Below are 21,039 nucleotides of genomic sequence, written 5' to 3'. Positions count from 1 at the left end.
TACACATACATATATCTCAATGCATAAGGACAACATACTCAATATGTGAAATGTCATGTGTATGTCTAGTTTCAGAGCTAACTAGTTGTTACTGGAGAGACAACTGCTGAGCTTTTCTCCAGGGAAGACTATGTCTTCCCTAGTGTTCCTTAATCACCAATAGTTCTTTGTGTAGGGTTGAGGCACAATAATGACAGCATAGCATGATAACCCTAAGGGTTCAGTAGGCACATATACCTGAGTGGTAACCATTAGTTCTCTAGTTGAGCTTAAGACCATCTCAACATGATGGAAATCATGCCTGGTGCCAGAAACCTAGGCAATTACTCAAGGCTAGGAACATCATGGACCTTTAAGGAGAATCTACAATTGCCATTATGGGTTCTGCTTCAGCTTTTGCTTCCAGATTCATGCCTTGATGTCCTGCCCTGACTTCTTTAGATGATCCACTGTGATGTGGAAGTGAAATAAGACCCCTTATCCCCAACTTTGCTATTGCTTGTGGTATTTATCACAGTAATAGAAACCATAGCTAAGGTAACTGTCAAACTAGTTTCATCCAAACTTGTGGCCTATATTCTGCAATGCATAAGTTGAAATGAAAAGAAATCAACACATAATGGTAAAATTAACAAAAGATGTGAAAATCTTGTATAGTAAAATCTAGACAAGTTTGTTGTGAGAAGCTGAAGGTTAAAGAAATGGATCTATGTTGTGAGTATGGAATGGAAGACTAAACATACTTAAGGGTCATTTGTTAAAAACATAATCCGCATGTTAATTAAAATCCTAATAGCCTTTTTCTTTTAGTAGAAATTAACTGATTATAAATTTATGTGTTAATACTCTGAGGAACACCAGCTGCCATGCTAGGAAGGCACCTAATAGAACACGGGGGAGAGATTCACTTGGAGTGGAACTAATTTGGCAATATCAATTTTTTACCCATGCAAGTGAGCAACGTCCAATCTCAGCCAAATGTTCAAATGGGTGCAACAAACATTGATTGAAATCTTATGAGAGAAGAGACAGATGAAATCTTATGAGAGAGAAGGAGATAGAATTGCCCAGTTGAGACATGTTTGAATTTCTGATATATTAAGAGTGAAGAGATAGTAAGTAGTTATTATCCCTAGGGAAAAGTTTTTGATTGAGAAATTGGAGGAAAAAGGAGAAAAAAAGAAAACTAAATATATACCGAGGTTGCAGAAACAGGTCTTGCGAATACTTGACTCATACAAATTTTCTAGGTAACATACAAATGAATAAATAGAAACAAATAGACAAATGATAGACAAAAATAAAAATTCAGAAGTAATAGAATAACCAGAATGATTCAAAAAAAAATAAAAATAGCAAAACAATATTACATGCCTTTAGTACCAGTTTCGGTAGACACAGAATTTCTTTAGAACAACTAGTCATTTGGACTTGGCATTTGCAATCATAGGTAGATACTCCATAATCAGATAGGAAATTGATTCCCACCAGTGAGTGGTATGTGTGTTTGTGTTTGTATATGTATGTATGTATGTTTTATGCCAAGTTAGACAAGCCAGTTAGATATTTGTCTTACTATTGTTGTGATAAAACACCATGACCAAGCAACTTGGGGAGGAAAGGGTTTAATTTGTTTACACTTCCATATTGATGTTCATTATTGAAGGAAGTCATGACAGGAAGTCAAACAGTGAAGGAACTTAGAACCAGGAGTTGATGCAGAGGCCATGGGGGAGTACTGCTTATTGGCTTGTTAATCATAACTTGTTCAACCAGCTTTCTTTTTCTTTTTTCTTTTTTCTTAGATATTTTCTTCATTTACATTTCTAACATTATCCCCTTTCCTAGTTTCCTCTCTGAAAATCCCCTCTCCCCTCCCCCTCACCTGCTTCCCAACCCACCCACTCCCATTCTTGGCCCTGGCATTCCCCTATACTGGGGCATAGAACATTCACAGGACCAAGGGCCTCTCCTCCCATTGATGGCCTACTAGGCTATCCTTTGTTACATATGCAGTTAGAGCCACAAGTTCTACCATGTGTTTTCTTTGATTGGTGGTTTAGTCCCAAGGAGCTCTGGGGGTACTGGTTAGTTCATATTGATGTTCCTCCTATGGGGCTACAAACCCTTTCATCTCCTTGGGTACTTTCCCTAGCTCCTTCATTGGGGACCCTGTGCTCCTTCCAATGAGAGACTGTGAGCATCCACTTCTGTATTTGCCAAGCACTGGCAGAGCGTCTCAGGAGACAGCTATATCAGGCTCCCCTCAGAAAGCTCTTGTTGGCATCTGCCATAGTGTCTGGGTTTGGTGGTTGTTTATGGGATGGATCCTGAAGTGGGGCAGTCTCTGGATGGTTATTCCTTCAGTCTCTGCTCAGAACTTTGTCTGTAACTCCTTCCATGGATATGCTGTTCCCCCTTCTAAGAAGTTAGACTCCAGAAAACCAAATAACCCCATTAAAAAGGGGGTACAGAGCTAAACAAAGAATTCTCAACTGAGGAATACCGAATGGCTGAGAAGCACCTAAAAAAATGTTTAATATCCTTAATCATCAGGGAAATGCAAATCAAAACAACACCGAGATTCCACCTCACACCAGTCAGAATGGCTAAGATAAAAAACTCAGGTGACAGTAGATGCTGGCGAGGATGTGGAAAAAGAGGAACACTCCTCCATTGCTGGTGGGACTGCAAACTGGTACAGCCACTACTCTGGAAATCAGTTTGGTGGTTCCTCAGAAAATTGGACATATTTCTAACAGAAGATCCAGCAATACCACTTCTGGGCATATACTCAGAAGATGCTTCAACTTGTAATAAGAACACATGCTCCACTATGTTCATTGCAGCCTGATTTATAATAGCCAGAAGCTGCAAAGAACCCAGATGTCCCTCAACAGAGGAATGGATACAGAAACTGTGGTACATTTTCACAATGGAGTACTACACAGCTATAAATTCAACGAATTTATGAAATTCTTAGACAAATGAATGGATCTGGAGGATATCATCCTAAGTGAGGTAACCAAATCACAAAATAACACACATGATATGGACTCACTGATAAGTGGATATTAGCCCAGAGGCTCAGAATCCTTTTTAGAAGGGGCAACAAAATATCAGTCAGCTTTCTTATAGGGTCCATGTCAACCAGCCCAGGTGTGACACTACTCACAGTGGCTTGGATCCTCCTCTATTAATCACTAATTAATAAAATTCAAGTCTTATAACAGCCTGATCTTATTAAGACGTTATCTTAATTGTGGTTCCCTCATCTCAAATGACTTCCTCTCAAAAGGCTTTCGTTTGTGTCAAGTTGATGTAAACTATCCAGTATAACATTCATACCCAGATTACAGTTTCCAAAATAATGAGAGTTCCCTGAAAATACAGACTAACATAATATGTATATATGTCTAAATGACTAGAACCTTAAATATCCAATGGAGTTTTCACATTTTAGACTCTCTGAAGAGGATGTATCTCAATTAGTAAAGTACAGTTTATTCTTCAGAAAGCAGTCCAACCAGAAAAATGTGTGCTGTTAGTAAACCAGCAAATCACTGGGCACTCTTCTATTCAAACAAACAGTATAGACTCTACAGCAGTAAACAAAGTATTAATTAAATATCCTTATAATTAAAATTCCCGTTAAATTTAGAAAGGGCACAGAAAAATCTTACTTGCTAGACCATTGTCTCATTGTGTAAAAGAACACATTAATTTGTAAAAATAAAACTCAAGAAGAATCTAATCACTTTTCTTCTTAGAGCTGGTCAAAACAAAATTCTCTATATTGATAATATTTCATAAGACCTTTATTCCAGAAGGCACCCTGTCACTGTGTTTCATATCCTCAAGAAAGAGAGACTGGCAAAAATCTGAATAGACAAGTACGTGTGTGTATGTGTGTGTCTCTGAGTTACTCATACAATATTATATGAGTAATTTTGCATTAAAGGTCTGAGTTCTAAAGATTTGGTAGGAGGAGCAGGAGGGGGTGGCACACTATTAGTTCTTATGTCATTGATGATGTATTTTCAAAATGGTTTATGGAGGACAGACCATTCACTCTCTTTACTTTTAAAGTATGGTGTGAGCATGTTAATCTTACATCAATCCATACGCAGTGCTTCTATCTAGAGCTCAAACAGACGGTCCAAAGAAATGGGGTTACCCAATACTGAACTGAAATCTTTATAACTATGATTTATGTCTTAATATGTTATCTCAAGTATTTCATCCTCAGAATATGATACTAGTTTTTTGCAGTAGATTTCTTTCCTCAGTCTGTAATTAAAATTAGATACTACTGTTTGGGCCAGTCGTTATAATTCCACATAGCTGCCCATGCTTCTGTGAACCTAAGTTTAATAATCTATATTTCACCTTGAACTTTTGACTTTATTCAGGAATCTCTTGTTGGATGTGACATGGTCAAGTAAGTTGTTAACCTTTCTATAGGAGTAATGGTCATGAGCCTTTTGGATGAACAGAAAAGCTCATACCCACATTTCTATTTATAATAGTAAAGAAGTTAACTATTCAACTTATAATACTGTACAACACTGTACAAAGCTAGGCTGATTAACCATCAATATCCAGAATTCCAGGCAATCTCCATAGCAATATCATGCAGATGTATGGGATTTCCTCCAAGTTCATATTTTCTATATTTTACATGATGGTTAATGAATTACCCATATGGTCATATATTCAGGAATAGTTTATGATCAGTAAAAAAACCAGTTTTCAAGAAAAATTGGAAGGAAGAACTAACTGACTTACTGATGAAACTTTTGGTCTATCTATATTGTCATCATAAGAGCTCTTCACAGGCTTACAAGAAAGAAGACAAGGATAATGCTGTTTTATTTAAGTGCCATCGTGTGTACATAGTATGCACATATGTGTTAGTGTGCATGCACATGTACAGTATAGATGTGAAGGTGAGAGGAGGGCCAGAGATTACTCTTGGCTGGTTGGCCAGCAAGCCACAGGAAACATCTCAGAGTACTGAGATTACAAGTATATGCCAACACACCCAGCACCCAGCTTCTATATGTGGTTTCTGTGAGTCAAACTTAGGTTCTTATGTTTGTACAATAAACACTTTATTGATTATACTATGAGACCAGTCCTCAAGCCCGTTTCTTTTAGTGAAGTCTAAAAAAGGCTGTGAATGTGAGCAAGGAAAACAAAAAACTCAGTTGTGAATACAGTTTGCTCACTGACTTGCATTTAGTCATACATTTGAAGAGAAGTTCCTAAATGATGGATGCCCAGGAAACTATAGTGGAGGAATGACAAAACTTGCTCCAAAGCTATAAATCCTGTTTTTTGAACTGTAGTTAGTTCATATGCTCCTCAATGTGAGTAACTAGAATCTAATAAAAATAGTTTAAAAAACTGCATGAGAGATGCAGCCGTGTACTTGAGAGTTCAGAATCAACCAGGGGAGCTCAGTATAAGATAAAACATTACACTGAAATCCCATAGTAAATGCCATGCTTTGTGGGTGGACTTCTTGAATGCCACATGAATTGTCTCAGCTGATTAAGATGTTTGTGAAGGCTGCTGGATCTTGATTTACTGGGAAATAGTCCAGTTATTTCAACCTTATTTTGGGAATTTAAATAAAAATTCATCAAAAGTGTGCCATTTTCATGCCAAAAGTACTAATGGTAATGACTTAGAGATGGTCAAAAGCACCCTTACTGGGCATGTTTAGAGAGAGATTAATAAGTGGCCTATGAAGTCACCAAAATAAGTGAAAGATGAGTTCCCTCTCAAGCCAACAAAACTGCATGACACTTTTACTAATGAAAAATGAAGTAGTTAGAGATTTAATCATCTGATAATAATATCTGGCACTCAACAAACTAAGGTGACTGTTGAGAATAACATAGATACTTCTATATACAAAAGAATAACTAAAGGAATCCATCTTTGATTCACGCAAGCAGACTGGTATGCAAGCTGATAAAATGAATAAATACTTTCCAAGGAATTGAAAGTGGTGGCACAGAGAAAACTAGAAATATGTCCAATTCAACTGAAGTAATTTCTCTGATACGGTGATTTCAAGCCAAGGACAAGGGACCTTTAGATAAGTCAATTTGACATTGTCCTTATGGGTTAACTTGCATCCTGACTTTAAAAACAGCTGCTGTAGTAGTTCAAAGATTTATTAATAACCTTGTGATCCACTTGAAAAGTTTTAGTATTTTGAGATGTATTCTACTAATATTTCCAATAGTCATCCTGGTTTATTTAATTCCAGGGAATTTAATTATCATATGGTTAACTCAACTTTTTTTTAATCCAGAAAAATTTTATTCAGTGATATTAGATAAAGAAGAAAATCACATTTTACAAATTTCCCCTGTATTTCCACAATAGTGAATGTACAATGTATTTTCAGGAGTCAGTTCTCTTCTATAATGTGGGATCAGAAACTGATCAGTCTCCTAAAGATGCTGGGTAGCAGATCTTTATTTGCTTGACCATATCCAGGACCTTTTATTTCACAGGTAAACAGTAAAATGCAAACTACCCTGTTGGTTGTAGGGTATTTTATAGGAATGCATAGTAACACTCTACTTCACTGATTAAAACATAAAGTGAAATGTTTATTTTTGTTCTCAATCTCTTTTGAGATTTAGTTTCCAGAAGGTTGAACACACATACCATGCACACGTGCACGTGCGCACACGTGCATGTGCGCACACGCGCGCGCGCGCGCACACACACACACACAAACACACACACACATATATTTTATATATATATATACATATATATATATATATGTATATATATATATATAAACACACAAAATTATATATAAAATTTTGGAGGCTATAATTGCATTTTTTCTCCACTCCCTTTTCTCTCTCCAGATACTGCTCTATATCTTTTCTCGTTCTCTTTGAGATTCGTGGCTTCTTCATTTCATTGTTGCTATATGCATACATGCATATGTATATGTGTTCATGTCTAATGTTGTAGCATGTCTGTACAATGTTACTTTATATATCTGTTGTTAGCGTTTACCATTTAATACTCCTTAATAATTACTGAATCATGTTCAACTGCATGTGAGGACTATTTAAGGCACTGAACAGTAGAAAGCAAATGTTCCCATTATAATGGAAATTCTGTTCTAGTAAGATGGAGAAATTGGTAAGTGCACCAAGAGCCGTGCAAAATATGAAGCCCACCCACTTATGTTAACTAAAAATTAGATAAAAGTTAAGATATATTGGTCTTTAAATGTTTCCTTGAAAATAAGCAGTGATATTGAAAAGGGAAAGACTTGCTTTTTAGTCTTAAACATCAGAATCACACTCTAAGTGTTTCATCTAGATGCTCCTGGTTAGTAACTCCATCTTGGGAACTTAATCTGAACACATGTGTGGAAATAAAATAGATTTCTTTCCAGTTAAATATGATGCCTGAGAGGGCAGTGTGGCTAATTAGCAGTTAGCAACTAGGAAAACTGAAAGACAATAAATAGTCCTTTCTCTTTTGATAATGCCACTTGCTCTGAAAAAAATAAAAACCAAGCTTAACAAATAATAAAGCATTTGGGTGGCATTGAACACCAGTAAGAAGCCACTGTGAAAGTCTTCGCTGTTTATATTGTCATAAGCGCACCTGACAAAACTTTTCTGTTGCATTTCAGGATGAGGTGACCTTTAGCATTGACTAGACTTAAAGGTCACATTTTACATTAAAATGCCCATAGCATGGGGCCTGTACTCTAAGATTCACACAGCTCTATAAATTAATGCACATATAAGACACAGGCACTTTTAGTTTCCTTACTACTCTTCTAGTCTCCTAACACTAAAAAATCTTATCAGATATCAAACCTCTATTTTGAAGGTAACATTTAATAGTGCTCAGGACATGTGGCTCAACAGAATGAGACCATGAGGTGTTCTAACTCCCTGGATATCTCAGCCACCTGTCAGGCTCTGTCCTTGATGACTATAGCACCTGCTTTTAAAGAGTCATGAAAATGAGGAGAATCTGTAGTAATTATCTTACACCCCGATCCTGCCTGCCATAACATAATGCATTTCAATAACTATGTGCACCTAGAGAGAGTACATCGTATTAAGGATTTCAGCAAATCCCAGAAATCAAAATGATTAATATTCTTGATAACAAACTTAGATAGAGACAGTTTTAGGGCAGTTTTATAACAGGCTATCTTGAAATTTTATTGTGGTGGTCTCTTGGTGTGGATGTTTGATATGTCCAGGTTGCATATTTTAATGAATATTGGTTGTTTAAATTGTTTAAATTATTTTTGAGGCAATAAAGAAGAGCGTGTAATCATTTACTCAGCCAGCCCAGATGTACAGGGATATTAAGGAAACTCGAAACTATGTGTTGGGGTTCCAATGTTATAAACCTGTGTGAGTCAATTCAGTTCTAATAAAGGCAATTGAAACATTTAAAATAAAGCTTGGGAATACACTGGCAGAAGTGTTAATGTGCTGAGTACCTCCTTGCACTGAAAGTATATATGTGCTTGCTAAGGCAAGTGACTGTAGTACACGGGCATTAAGGGAGATCTGATTTACAAAATAAAAAGGGATGTGATAAACATAATTAAGTTTTCCTAGATTGTAATCATAAAACCGGTCCAGTGAGACTTTTAAATGGGACTGTGTTGACTGGAGATGTAAAGTTTGACTAGATTTTAATAAAGTAAGTACTGAAAACTGAGTTTCAGAAGAGTTAAACAGTGATTTGACAGGTGCTCCGTGTTTCCAGTAGATGTGTTTCAGTTGTGGAATTGTGGAGGAAGAAAAAGTTTCTTCCTATGAGACCAGAAATAGGGTGTGAAATGCCTGCTTATAATCCTGGGTCTTGGGAAGTGGAAGAAGGAGGATCAGAAATTGAAGTCACCAGTAGCTATATATCCTATTTGTGGGTACCATGAGATGCATGAAACCCTGTCACAGAGAAAAAGAAAGAGAAAACCTCACAGAAGATAAAACAGTGGGAGAGAATGAAGGAATATTGAAATTAGAAGATACAAATGTCTTGGTACAGACAGTGACATATAATGGTAAAATCATTGTGAGACAATAAAAAGATGTGATACTAAAATAATAGTCAACAATTAAATCCTGATTTAAAGAGAAAAGCACACTTTCATTGTAGAGGAGTCCTTATTTCATAATCCATGCTAGACTTCAAAAGTGGGATGGGTGCATATTTAATCATGGTGGCATTTGATATTAAGTGCAAAACATCACCTGCATGTGCTTCAATAAAAATATGTACTAATGTGAAACACATTTCTGTCTTCAAACTTCTTTTTTACAAGAATTGTACTAGACACAAAAAAAATCATACAGGAAAAATTATACTGAAAGAAATTTTCCAATGTTCTTACTATGTATGTGGATGTGTGAGTGTGTGTGTGTGTGTGTGTGTGTGTGTGTGGTTTTGTGAGCAAGAGTGCAAATGTGCTAGGGTATATGTGAAGGCTGGAGGACAACTTTAGAAGTTTGTTCCTTGCTACAGCCAGGGCCTTTTTGTTGTTCTCCACTGTGTAGAGGAGGCTAGAAGAGCTACAAACTTTAAGCAATTCTCCTGTCTCTGCCTCCCATCTCACCATAAGATTGTTACCATTATGGGTTGTGCCATGCCTGGCATCATGTGGGTTCTGGGTACTTTCAACTCAACTCTTCATGCTGACACAAGCAAGCTGTCATACAGCTCCAAAGTTTTTAGCTTTTGATATTCATACTCCCATTTTACACAGTCCTGGTGAGTTCAGTTTAGATGTGGTACCTTATCGAAGTAAAACTCAATGAAGATGATGGGCTACAACTTTTGGGACTTGATTACAAAAGCTCTACTTTCCATCTTTCCTGCCCTCTGCTGTTTGTCTTGTCACTTCATGACATTAATGAAAACCACCTGCCAGTTGTGAGTTGCCCTGTGAAGAATCCTACTGAGCAGTAACCCCAGCAAATTTCCCTGTAAATATCTACTAAGAACCGAGAAGCTCAGCCCAAGACTCCAGGAAGAATTGAATCCTGCCAACACTCCTGGGATTTATTTGGAAGAGAACCTCATTTAGATAGCCTTTTGTCCAGATTCCTGTCGCAGGGAATCCGAGTTAACCAATGTTGTTTTAAGATGAAATATGCTGGGAAAAGATCTGTTACACAGCAGTACCTAACAGAAGCCAAGAGCTACCACAGGCAACACTTCAAGGGAATGTAGAAATTAGCACATCCTACCAAGCAATTGCCTCACATTGTTCATTAAAACAAAGAATCAAACTCAAAGGACTGTCAAGCCTTGGGAGAAATACAATAAAACATAGAGATTTGGTTGTATAGAATAAAGACAAAAGACACAAGAAAATTAGATATGGATAGGCTATTCAACTATAGTAAATAATTATTTCTATTTTAAGATTGTTATTTTGACCTCATGAGAAAATACTTTATCTCAAGTAGATGTAAATATTTCAGTCTGATATAATACATTTTCCATAAAGTACTTTGCATTTAACTATTGTCAAAAACCAGAAGGCTATGTCCCTGTTAACCATATTCCTCACAAGCTGCCCGCATAAGATAAACCTTAACAATGCTCTTCATTCTTGTGATAGTCACAAATGATGCACCATAATTTTACAAGAGGTGGCTTGTTTTTTTAGCTAAGTGGGTTATAATAAATTCATACTAGAAAGACTAAGTTATATGAAATACAAGCATTTGACCAGGATGAGAATTATTATGCCTTACTATCATTACATGAAGATGAAGTTTAAATATTTAGGTGGACCTGGTGACAAATACCTTCAAAAAATTTCTTTGCAGATTCCATGGTTCCCATGACTCCCATAATACCCTGGCCTAACACATAGAGCTAACTTTACCTGTTGAGGCTGTGTCATAGAATCTGTTTTAGGTGAATTTTTTATTTATGGGATATAAGAATAGGAATTCCCAAAGCTTACGGGGAAAAGTCCATGGTCAGTTTATGAACCTTCTCCTACACTGAAGAATTTGGTTGAACATTGCTATTGTTGTAATAGACCACTTGAGAGGCATATTATAGGGGGAAAGTATACGCTTCTTGTCCCTTCTTTTCTTTTTTATTCTGTACTTTATACCTGTGATTTTGTGATCTTGGTGCCTGTGCGTGGAAACCAGTGATTACTATTTGGTGTCTGCCTCTGTGGCTCCCCATCTTGTTTAGATAGAGTATCTCACAAAATGCAGAGGTCACCAACTGACAGCACTGATTCTGGGTAACCCTCTCTGTCCTTACAGTGTTAGTGTCAGAGGTATGCATCATTGTGCTCAGCTTTTACAGGGTGGCTGAACGACTTTGAACACTATCATTCCTCTGGCTTTTCTAGAAGTTAAATTTAAAAAAAAAATCATTAAAACAAGGAACCCTAATATCCACCTCGCCACTGACCTGCCTCATTTGGTGGATGTGATTTTTCCTTCTCTCATTGCCATTAGAGTGAACAAGACATATGCTTTGTTCTCAGTCCCATCTATGTTTGTGCTCCAAGCCTTATTTCTTTGGTCTCATCAAGAACAACAGTTTGTCTAACCCCTTCTCCCATCATTGGTTTCCCTGCCCCTACCATTTAATGCTAATCAAAACATCAGTGAGTTTTGCACTCTGCCCTGATTTCCATGTTAAAAACTAGACATTTTCAGCCACCCAAGCACACTGAACTGTTATAGTGTTACGCGTTCTGTGTGATGTTGGTCTTTCTTCATAAAATATCTATTCCTCCCTTTACACCAACACTAATGTACGTTGTTTCATATATTACTCATCCATAAACACTGTGTCAAAAATCTCACCTCTGGGAAGATTTCTTCATCCACATGGAACTGATTAATTTCCTTTGTTTTCCCAAGTCATGGTCTTTTCATTCAGCTATTCATCATCTTCTGACTATCTACTGCACCCAAAGTAGTGAGCATGTTGTTCAGCAAATGTGAATAGATTCAGTGAAATAGAGAGTTGAATAGAAAATACAAATCAATTATTTGAACTGTATTTTTAATTGAGTAGCAATGGAATCTTTTATGAGCAAGCAGGAAGAAGTAAAATTTGCACTATTTTCATATTTATTTTGATTATTTTTGTTATCTGTTATTGTAAACTGTCAGCTAATGTTGGATAAATATTTGCTTTGGTTAATGGATATTTATAGAATATTAGATATAGACTACAACGCTCAGATTATAACTGATGTGACTTTTTTCTAATTGTTAAATTTTTTTCTAAAGTTCTATTTTTTCTGATTATATCTTTCCCTTTACCTCATTAATATAGTGTTGTAAAGGACTGCAGTAATCATAAGGACCAAATTATAAATCATGCAATATTTTTAACAAACTGACTTACACAAAGTAAGTCACTCTTAAGCATGGGCTGTGATGTAGTTAATATTGATTTATTAATGTTATTATCTCAATTTCCTAACAAAAATGAATTAGCAGGATTGTAACAGATGATCAATAAACACAGACACATAACTGAAGGAATGAACTCATGGACTTAGGTGGTGCTCTTTTCCCAGAACAATTTTTGTTCTTGGTGGGGATATTGGAGAAAATATATGAATATGGTATATTCTAGCAATTAAAGAACATTGCTTAGGGAGATTTTATGATCAGTTCTAGCATTTTCTAGAATGGAAGGAAAACTGTCTTCAGTCTTTGGAGTTGGTTATAAATGATAAGATGTCAAAAATTCTCTTATAGATCCAAGGAGAGATATTTTCAGTGGTAACCTTCGAGTTTCTGTTCAGATCCTTTTCATTAGTCTGTTTTTGTATCTTTGTCATTATTGTGTATTTTCTGAAAAACCTCAATATTCTGGAATAAACTTGGCAGTTAAGTAGCCACCTGTGACACTGTGTCCTATTACCATGTGCAAGAGGAGAGTAACCCTATTTATAGTTAACAGATATAGAACTAGTCACCTTGGTAAACAATTTCTCTGGGTTTACCTTGTAAGTTCTGACCCTGTCAGATGATTTCTAAATTTTTTTTTCTTTCTTTACTCTTCAACACAATATACCTATTGATTATTTGTAATTATCATGCAAATGCATCCTAATCATACTTGCTTTGCATTCCTACCAGGTTCACCCAACCATCTCACACCCTCCACTAAAATAGAAAAAACAAACAAACACAAAAACAAACAAATGAAAATCAAACTGTCAAATCCTATTTGTGTTGCCCGTATACACACTGGAGCATGGTCCCACTCCCAGTGGCCAGCCCCAAGCATTGTCCCACTCCCAGTGGCCAGCCCCAAGCATTGTCCCACTCCCAGTGGCCAGCCCCGAGCATTGTCCCACTCCCAGTGGCCAGCCCCGAGCATTGTCCCACTCCCAGTGGCCAGCCCCGAGNAGCATTGTCCCACTCCCAGTGGCCAGCCCCGAGCATTGTCCCACTCCCAGTGGCCAGCCCCGAGCATTGTCCCACTCCCAGTGGCCAGCCCCGAGCATTGTCCCACTCCCAGTGGCCAGCCCCTTAAAAAATAACTGAGTTTTCCCTAACCCCACAGTCAGACGTTATCAATTGTGATGAACTACACTTCAGCATCTTTGTCACAATTTTAAGGGCTCTCTTCAATAGCTTCCAGTCTGGACTGTTTCTTTCTGGGGGGTAGGGAGAGAAGTTGAGAAACCTTTAACGTCTCTCAATCTCAATTATGAGTCTGTAGACATCAATATCTGTAAAATAAAGATTCTTGCCCCTAACTGGACCATAGCTATCCACATGGCCTCCAGCAGCTGGCCAGATTAGGGACATCAGCATGGCCTCATGGGGCAGCACAGACCATGAACATCAATGTGACCCCATTACACTGTCTGTTTTAAAGTAAAAACGTAAGTTTTGATTAGCATTAAATGGCAGAGACAGAGAAACCAATAACAGGAGAAAGGGGCAGGCAAACTGTTGTTCTTGATGAGGCCTAAGAAACAAGGCTTGGAGCCCAAAGATAGATGTGACTTTATAACGGAAGTAAATTAGAGTAATCCAACTGCATGGGCTATTGAATCTTATTTTCTTCCATACATTCCAGAATCATTACTAGCCTGTAGCAGAAAGCTAATCATTTAGTACAGTATGATGCTTTCTAGGGTGTAGTTGTTGCCAAAACTGATGCTGTATTTTCTAAGCTCTTTAGTCAGTGTGGGACTATAGGAATGGCTAATGTCAATGGAATGAAAAGAATGTATGTGTTCTTCTGTGCTTAAAACAAGAAGACAGCATTAGTGGGTAGAGTCTGTGGAGACACCTGGATGAGCAGGGAGCCCTGTGCTTAATATAATAGTGTAAGTGGAGCCTACCATGTCCCCAACAACCACAGGACTAACAAGTGTCAGACAGGAGAGGTAAGGGTTGCCTTCTGGGTTCCCTTTGTGCCTGGAGCTGATCCTGTGCCACAGCACCCAGAGCTGATCCCGTGCCACAGTGCTCCATACCCAAAATACCACCAGGATAGAGCGGGTCTCCCAGGAGTGCAGGCATGCCTGTGAGCTCAGGTAAGATTCTGCTCCAAGGGACCGGCCCAGAACTCTCAGGACACAGGAACTGAAGAGCAACCTGGGACAGGATCCTTCCAGTTTCTGTCTGTGCCCAGAGCTGATCCTGTGCCACTGAGCTCCGTACACAAATACCTTTGGGAGAGAGCTGGTCTCCTAGGAGTGCAGAAACACCTGTGAGCACAGGTAAGACCAGCACCTCTGCTCAAGTTCCTGGCCCAAGAGGGACCCACCAAGAGCTATCAGGACACAGGAACCATGGAAGAGCTGGGGACAGGATCCTTCCAGTTTCCATCTGCATCCTGGAGCTGACCCTGTGCAGCACTCCATAACCAAATTCTTCCTGGAGAGAACTGATCTCCCAGTAGTACTGACACACAGGCTTGTAGGAGCAACAAGACAAAGTCAGAGATAGTAAGATCAGCTAACACCAGAGATAACCAGATGTTGGGAGGCAAGGGTAAGAACATAAGCCACAGAAACCAGGGCTATGTGGCATCATTAGAACCTAGCACTCCCATCATAGTGAGCCCTGGATATCCCAACACACCAGAAAAAAAAAAAAAGACTCTGATTTAAAATCATATCTCATGATGATGATAGGGGACTTTAAGAAGAACATAAAAACATCCCTTAAAGGAATACAGGAAAACACAAGTAAGCAGGTAGAAGTGCTTAAAGAGGAAATACAAAAATCCCTTAAAGAATTATAGGAAATCACAACCAAACAGGTGAAGGAATCGAACAAAACTATCCAGGATCTAGAAATAGAAATAGAAATAGAAAAAAAAAAAAAAAAAAGATACAACCCCGGAGTTAGAAAACCTAGGAAAGAGATCCAGGAGTTACAGATGCAAGCATCTGCAACATAATACCAGAAATAGAAGAGAAATAGAAGAGAGAATCTCAGGCACAGAAGATACCATAGAAAATATTGACACACAATCAAAGAAAATACAAAATGCAAAAATCCTAACCCAAAACCTCCAGGAAATCCAGGACACAATGAGAAGACCAAACCTAAGGATAATAGGTATAAAAGAGAGCTAAGAATCCCAATTTAAAGGGCCAGTAAATATATTCAACAAAATTATAGAAGAAAACTTCCCTAACATGAAGAAAGAGATGCCCATGAATAGACAAGAAGCCCACAGAGCACCAAATAGATTGTACCAGAAAAGAAATTTCTCCTGTTAAATAATAATCAAAACACCAAGTGCACAAAACAAAGAATGAAGAAAGAAAAAGGCCAAGTAACATATAATGGCAGACTTTTCAGAATTACACCAGACTTCTTGCCAGAGACAATGAAAGCCAGAAGATCCTGGGCACATGTCATACAGACACTTAGAGAACACAAATACCATCTCAGGCTACTATACCCAGCAAAACTCTGAATTACCATCGATGGAGAAAACAAGATATTTTATAACAAAAACAAATTTACACAATATCTCTCCACAAATCTAGCCCTTCAAAGGATAATAAAGGGAAAACTCTACCATGAGGGAAACTACAGCCTAGAAAAGCAAGAAAATATTCTTTCAACAAACCAAAAAGAATACAAATTGTGGAGCAAAGATTGAAGGAAAGGCCACCCAGACAGTGCCCTACCTGGGGATCCATTCCATATACAATCACCAAACACAGATACTATTGTGGATGCATATGCTAGTAAGTGCTTGCTAATGGCAGCCTGATATGGCTGTCTCCTGAGAGGCTCTACCGAAGCCTGACAAATACATAGGTGGATGCCTGCAGCCAATCATTGGACTGAGCACAGGGCCCCTGATGGAGAAGTTGGAGAAGGGACTAAAAGAGCTGAGGGGTTTTCCAGCCCCATGGGTCAACAGGTCAGACCCCCTGGACCTCCCAGGGACTGGACCACCATTCAAAGAGTATACATGGAGGGACCCATAGCCCTGGCCACATATGTGTCAGAGGATGACATTATTGTATGTCAGTGGGAGGAGTGGCCCTTGGGCCTGAAGGTGTTCGATACTCCAGTGTAGGGGAATGCTAGGGCAAGAAGACAGGAGAACACTTTTACAGAGGCAGGGGGATGGATAGGGGGCTCCTGAAGGGAAGACCTGGAAAGGGGAATATTAATTGAAATGTAATAAAAGAAATATTCAACAAAGAAAAAGAAAGGAAGGAAGGAAGGAAGGAAGGAAGGAAGGAAGGAAGGAAGGAAGGAAGAAGGAAAGNAAGAAAGGAAGAAAGGAAGAATAAGGGTTAAAGAGCTGAGATTATAACTTTGTTCTGGAAACTATTTGATTAACTTTTATGCACCCAACCTACTGCTTCTGCACTAGCTTAAATTGTCTCAAGGAGTTATTTACATCAGGGCTATTCCACAATTCACTTGCTTATAAATCCTGTCTAGATTTGTGGAGCGGATGCTAGAATTCATCTGGATCATTTTGAGTGAATATTTCATTATCACTCCTGATTCTGTACACTACTTGGGGGGACAGAATTTTTACAAAATCACTTATTTTGGCCTATAAACCATTTATACTTGCCTCATCTCCAAAAACTAGTAAAATTAAGAAGTAAAACTATTAAAATGTCCTTTCTCTGGGCTGGTTCTGTCCCAGCTGCACCTGCGTGTGGCCCAGCCTTCCCTGCCTGCAGCTTGGTGGCAAAAGCATGGGTGGCACACGGGATGTGGGCTGTGTAGCGACAGGGCTGGTCCTGGGCCACTGTATCTACCAGCTGACTCAGGGACCACACCAAAGCATAGGCTGATTGTACACTTTGCGGTCCGCAGAAGACCTAACCGATGGCTCCTATGATGATATCTTAAATGCGGAACAGCTTGAGAAACTTCTGTACCTGATGGAGTCAACCGACGATCCTATAATTACTGAAAAAGCCTTGGTCTCCTTGGGAATTAGTGCAGCCTTTTCCACTACCAGGCCATTATTCATGAGTTGGGGGGGGGGGTCGGGATCCTAATTTTGGAAACAAAATCAACTCCCTGAACCAAAGTATTAAAGAGAAAGCTTTAAATGCACTAAATAACCTGAGTGTGAGTGTTGAAAATCAAACTAAAATAAAGATATACGACCCGTAAGTTTGTGAGGACAACTTTGCTGATGTCCCGAACTCTGCAGTTCAGCTGGCTGGACTGAGGCTGCTGACAAACCTGACGGTCACCAATGACTACCAGCACCTGCTCAGCAGCTCCATCACTGGCCTGTTCCACCTGCTGCTTATGGGAAATGGAAACACCACAGCTCAGGTTTCGAAGCTGATTTTGAATTTGCCTGAGAATCCAGCCACAACAGAAGGGCTACTGAATGTCCAAGTGGATTCTTCATTCCTTTCCTTTTATGACAGCCAAGTAGCAAATGAAATTCTTCTTTGGGCTCTTACACTGTTTCAGAATAGAAACAATTGCCTCAAAGTGGAAGGCCGGTTAGCTACTCAGCCTCCTTTTACTAAACGGTCATTGTATTTTTCTGTTATAAGGAGAAGAAGAATATGCCCAGAAGATGAAAGCCTGTCATCATGATGTGGATGTGAAGAGAAGGCTTTGGCAGTAAAGTTCAAATTCTGATTGGTTGCTCCTATTTTTATCAAAGAATCAAACAGCAACGCACTCTTAAGTCAGCACGCAGGAACGTTTACAATCCTTTAAAAGGGTTCCTTCAGCTGATGGAGTTAAACAATAAAAGTCAGTGTGAGCAGCTCTAATCCAACATGATGTTCAAAATTTTAGATGTTGGAGTAGTTCAGATTTGGGGTTTGGGGACTGAGTAGAGTTTGGAGCCTTCAGAGGATGTGAGTCACTTATGGGGCAAATGTCTAGTGACAATCATGGATGGACTGGCCATGCTCTTCAGGACTATTTTGAAGGATTCTAGTGTTATTGAATGGATATGAGGGGTTGTACTGAAGACACTTACTGGGGTATTTAATGGTTTCCTGACATGAACTGAGTGGCCTTTCTCTGTATAATCCTGACTCCTGGGAGTGATTTGCAGTTGCTCATGAGACAGCGTTAGGTGCTGAGTTGAAGAGGATTGCTGCCACAGCAAGGGCCTTGAGCCTCAAACCAGTGAATACTGCAAGCTGGAGCCCACCGCCAATCCTGCCATACTGCTGGCAAGTCTGAGCTCATCATGAGACTCTGCCTGCAGCATTTCTAATCAGTAGGACTGTACTTCCATTTACATGGAATACGTTTACTTACTGCTTACCCCCTTGTGTAAGACACTGGAGAGCAATCCAAGCTTCCATCCACAGGCAGGCAGCCCTTTAAAAAAGTGTTCTGATAAGTCTGGATGGATGCATGGAGAAATATACCCATGAGATGGTTGCTTTTAAAGCATGCTGGGAAGCAATGTATTAGGGTTCCATGTCTTATTTTTTTCCTCTTAGTAATGATAAATACATTTATACATGGACAGAACATTTTTAGAATGATACGTAAAACTTCTGGGCACAGGACTGGGACCTGGGTACATGGATTTCTTTGTGTGCCTGTTTTTACCATTTGGATTTTTACTGAGCATAAATTGTATAATTCTTTAATAAAAAGGAAAAATACAAAAAAACTATTAAAATTACATCATTATCTGTTGAAATGAAATAACAGCCTAAAGAAGCAGGTCTCTCAAGGTCCTCTGCTTCACTTAGCCTTTTGGTGAAGGCAGTTTTGCAATTTTTTTTCCACTGTTGATATTAGAAAGGCTGTTTGGAACCTCCTACTTCACTCCAACTGAATAAAGGCAATAGAGAAGTAGACAGTTTTTTTACCCAGAAGTTCAGAGGCTATTTATTTTTGTATTTGAGACAAATGAGTTTCAGTAATCAGAAACTAAACATAGGCAGAACCTCCAGTGATTTGGCCAGAACAGACAAATATGAAAGCAGCTGTCTATTGTTCTTTAAATGTTTTATTGAAACTTGACCACTTGTAGGGGGGATCATGGAAAATGTTCAATGTAAATTACGTTTCTTGTTTTTTTGTTTTGTTTTTTTTTTATTTTATAATTCCTTATTTACTTAATCTTTTTGTAACTACCTTTTATGATTGACATATTCTGACATTTATCGAAAAGTAAACAATTTAGGTTATTTCTCTCCCCTTTGGTTTGGTTTCTGTCTACCCCTCCACCCCTTGCTCCAGATCATATCACAAAGAAGTAATAATGGCCAACTTTATCGCCTCCAGAGCCTGTTCATTCATTGTTAGCACTGATGAAAATTAGCTTATCGGTTAATGAAAAGATTAGGACCCTTAATTAGGAATTCCATCTTTCATGCTTTTGCAAGACACAGGCCCATTCTTTGTGTCAAACCTTAGTTAAACCAAGATTAGGAAAGAGCCTAGGTCTCCAATGTTTCCTTAATGGCAGTTCAGTAGGAGATAGGTTAGTTCCAGTTTAAGGCTGGCACTTCTGCATTGTAAACAAATAGCAGAAAGATGAATTGCTAGGGTCTCAGTCACACATGGCTGAGAGTATTACTACCTTTATTAGAGTAACTTAAAAATTACTAGTCTGTTACTCATTCAGATAGGGTGCATATGAATATTTTTCTCCTTATTTCTTTTCTACAATGCAAGTTATGTTGCCCTGCCTTCCAATTTTTTCCCTTTGTATTAGTTCCTTCCCACTCTTCCCAAATTAGTCTTTGAAGAGAACTGGACAAAAATTTACTTTGACTTTATTAAAAGGAAGTTCCTTTTATGTTTCCAATTTGACTTTTAATTGAAACCAATTTTATTCTACTTTTTATTTTACTGTCAGGCAAAGAGATCGAATTGGCAACTATCAATTTGTATTAGCCAAAGCTTTATAGCAGACATAGTTAACTTCACCCATCAAGATTTTGTGTAGTTTTCTTAGAAGAATACATGAAACTCACACGTGTATCTTCTCTTCCAATTCTATGAGACTTTATAAGCAAGTGGGCATATTTACTCTCACAATATTGTATAATCTATAACTGAAATTTTTCTATATTGGAAGTAAGAAAAAAGTTTAAAAGTTTATTGGACGTATCCCTAGGTCATAAAATTATAATTACAAGTAAATGAAATCAAATCATTAAAATATATTTTTGCCTGAGAAAGGTGAATATTTAAATGAAAACTTTGCATATCAGTAGACTCTGTTAAAAATTTGAATTGCAAGAACGGCATTCAGCTCCTCCGTTCCAAATGCACAATGAAATGGATACATTGAAATTTCTCTATTACTCTGGCCATTGACCTGTTAAAAATATCATAGGATGGTTTACCCCAGAAATTGTTATTAATAAGAAAATGACAAAAAAAATTTGCTGCCCAAAGCTATGATTTCCAGAATGGTAAAAATTATATAGGCGTTCATTTCAGTTTCTCATTTAAAATGGCAGGGGAGAGTGAATTGGAATCAAATACCTTCTCTGGTTTTGAAATGAAAGTGCACTCATGCTTGTGGGTCCTGGGGGAAATGTGAGAATGG

General features: G+C 38.2%; 1 pseudogene; it reads left to right on the top strand.

Annotated features, from left to right (window-relative positions):
- The first annotated feature begins 17,230 nt into the window (after positions 1 to 17,230).
- LOC110324949 lies at positions 17,231 to 18,143 on the top strand (annotated as a pseudogene).
- Positions 18,144 to 21,039: the final 2,896 nt, after the last annotated feature.

This window comes from Mus pahari, chromosome 7 (assembly GCF_900095145.1).
Source record: "Mus pahari chromosome 7, PAHARI_EIJ_v1.1, whole genome shotgun sequence".
In the NCBI taxonomy this organism is placed as follows: domain Eukaryota; kingdom Metazoa; phylum Chordata; class Mammalia; order Rodentia; family Muridae; genus Mus; species Mus pahari.
Note: the sequence above shows the minus strand (reverse complement) of the source record. Positions and strands in the feature narration are given on the sequence as shown.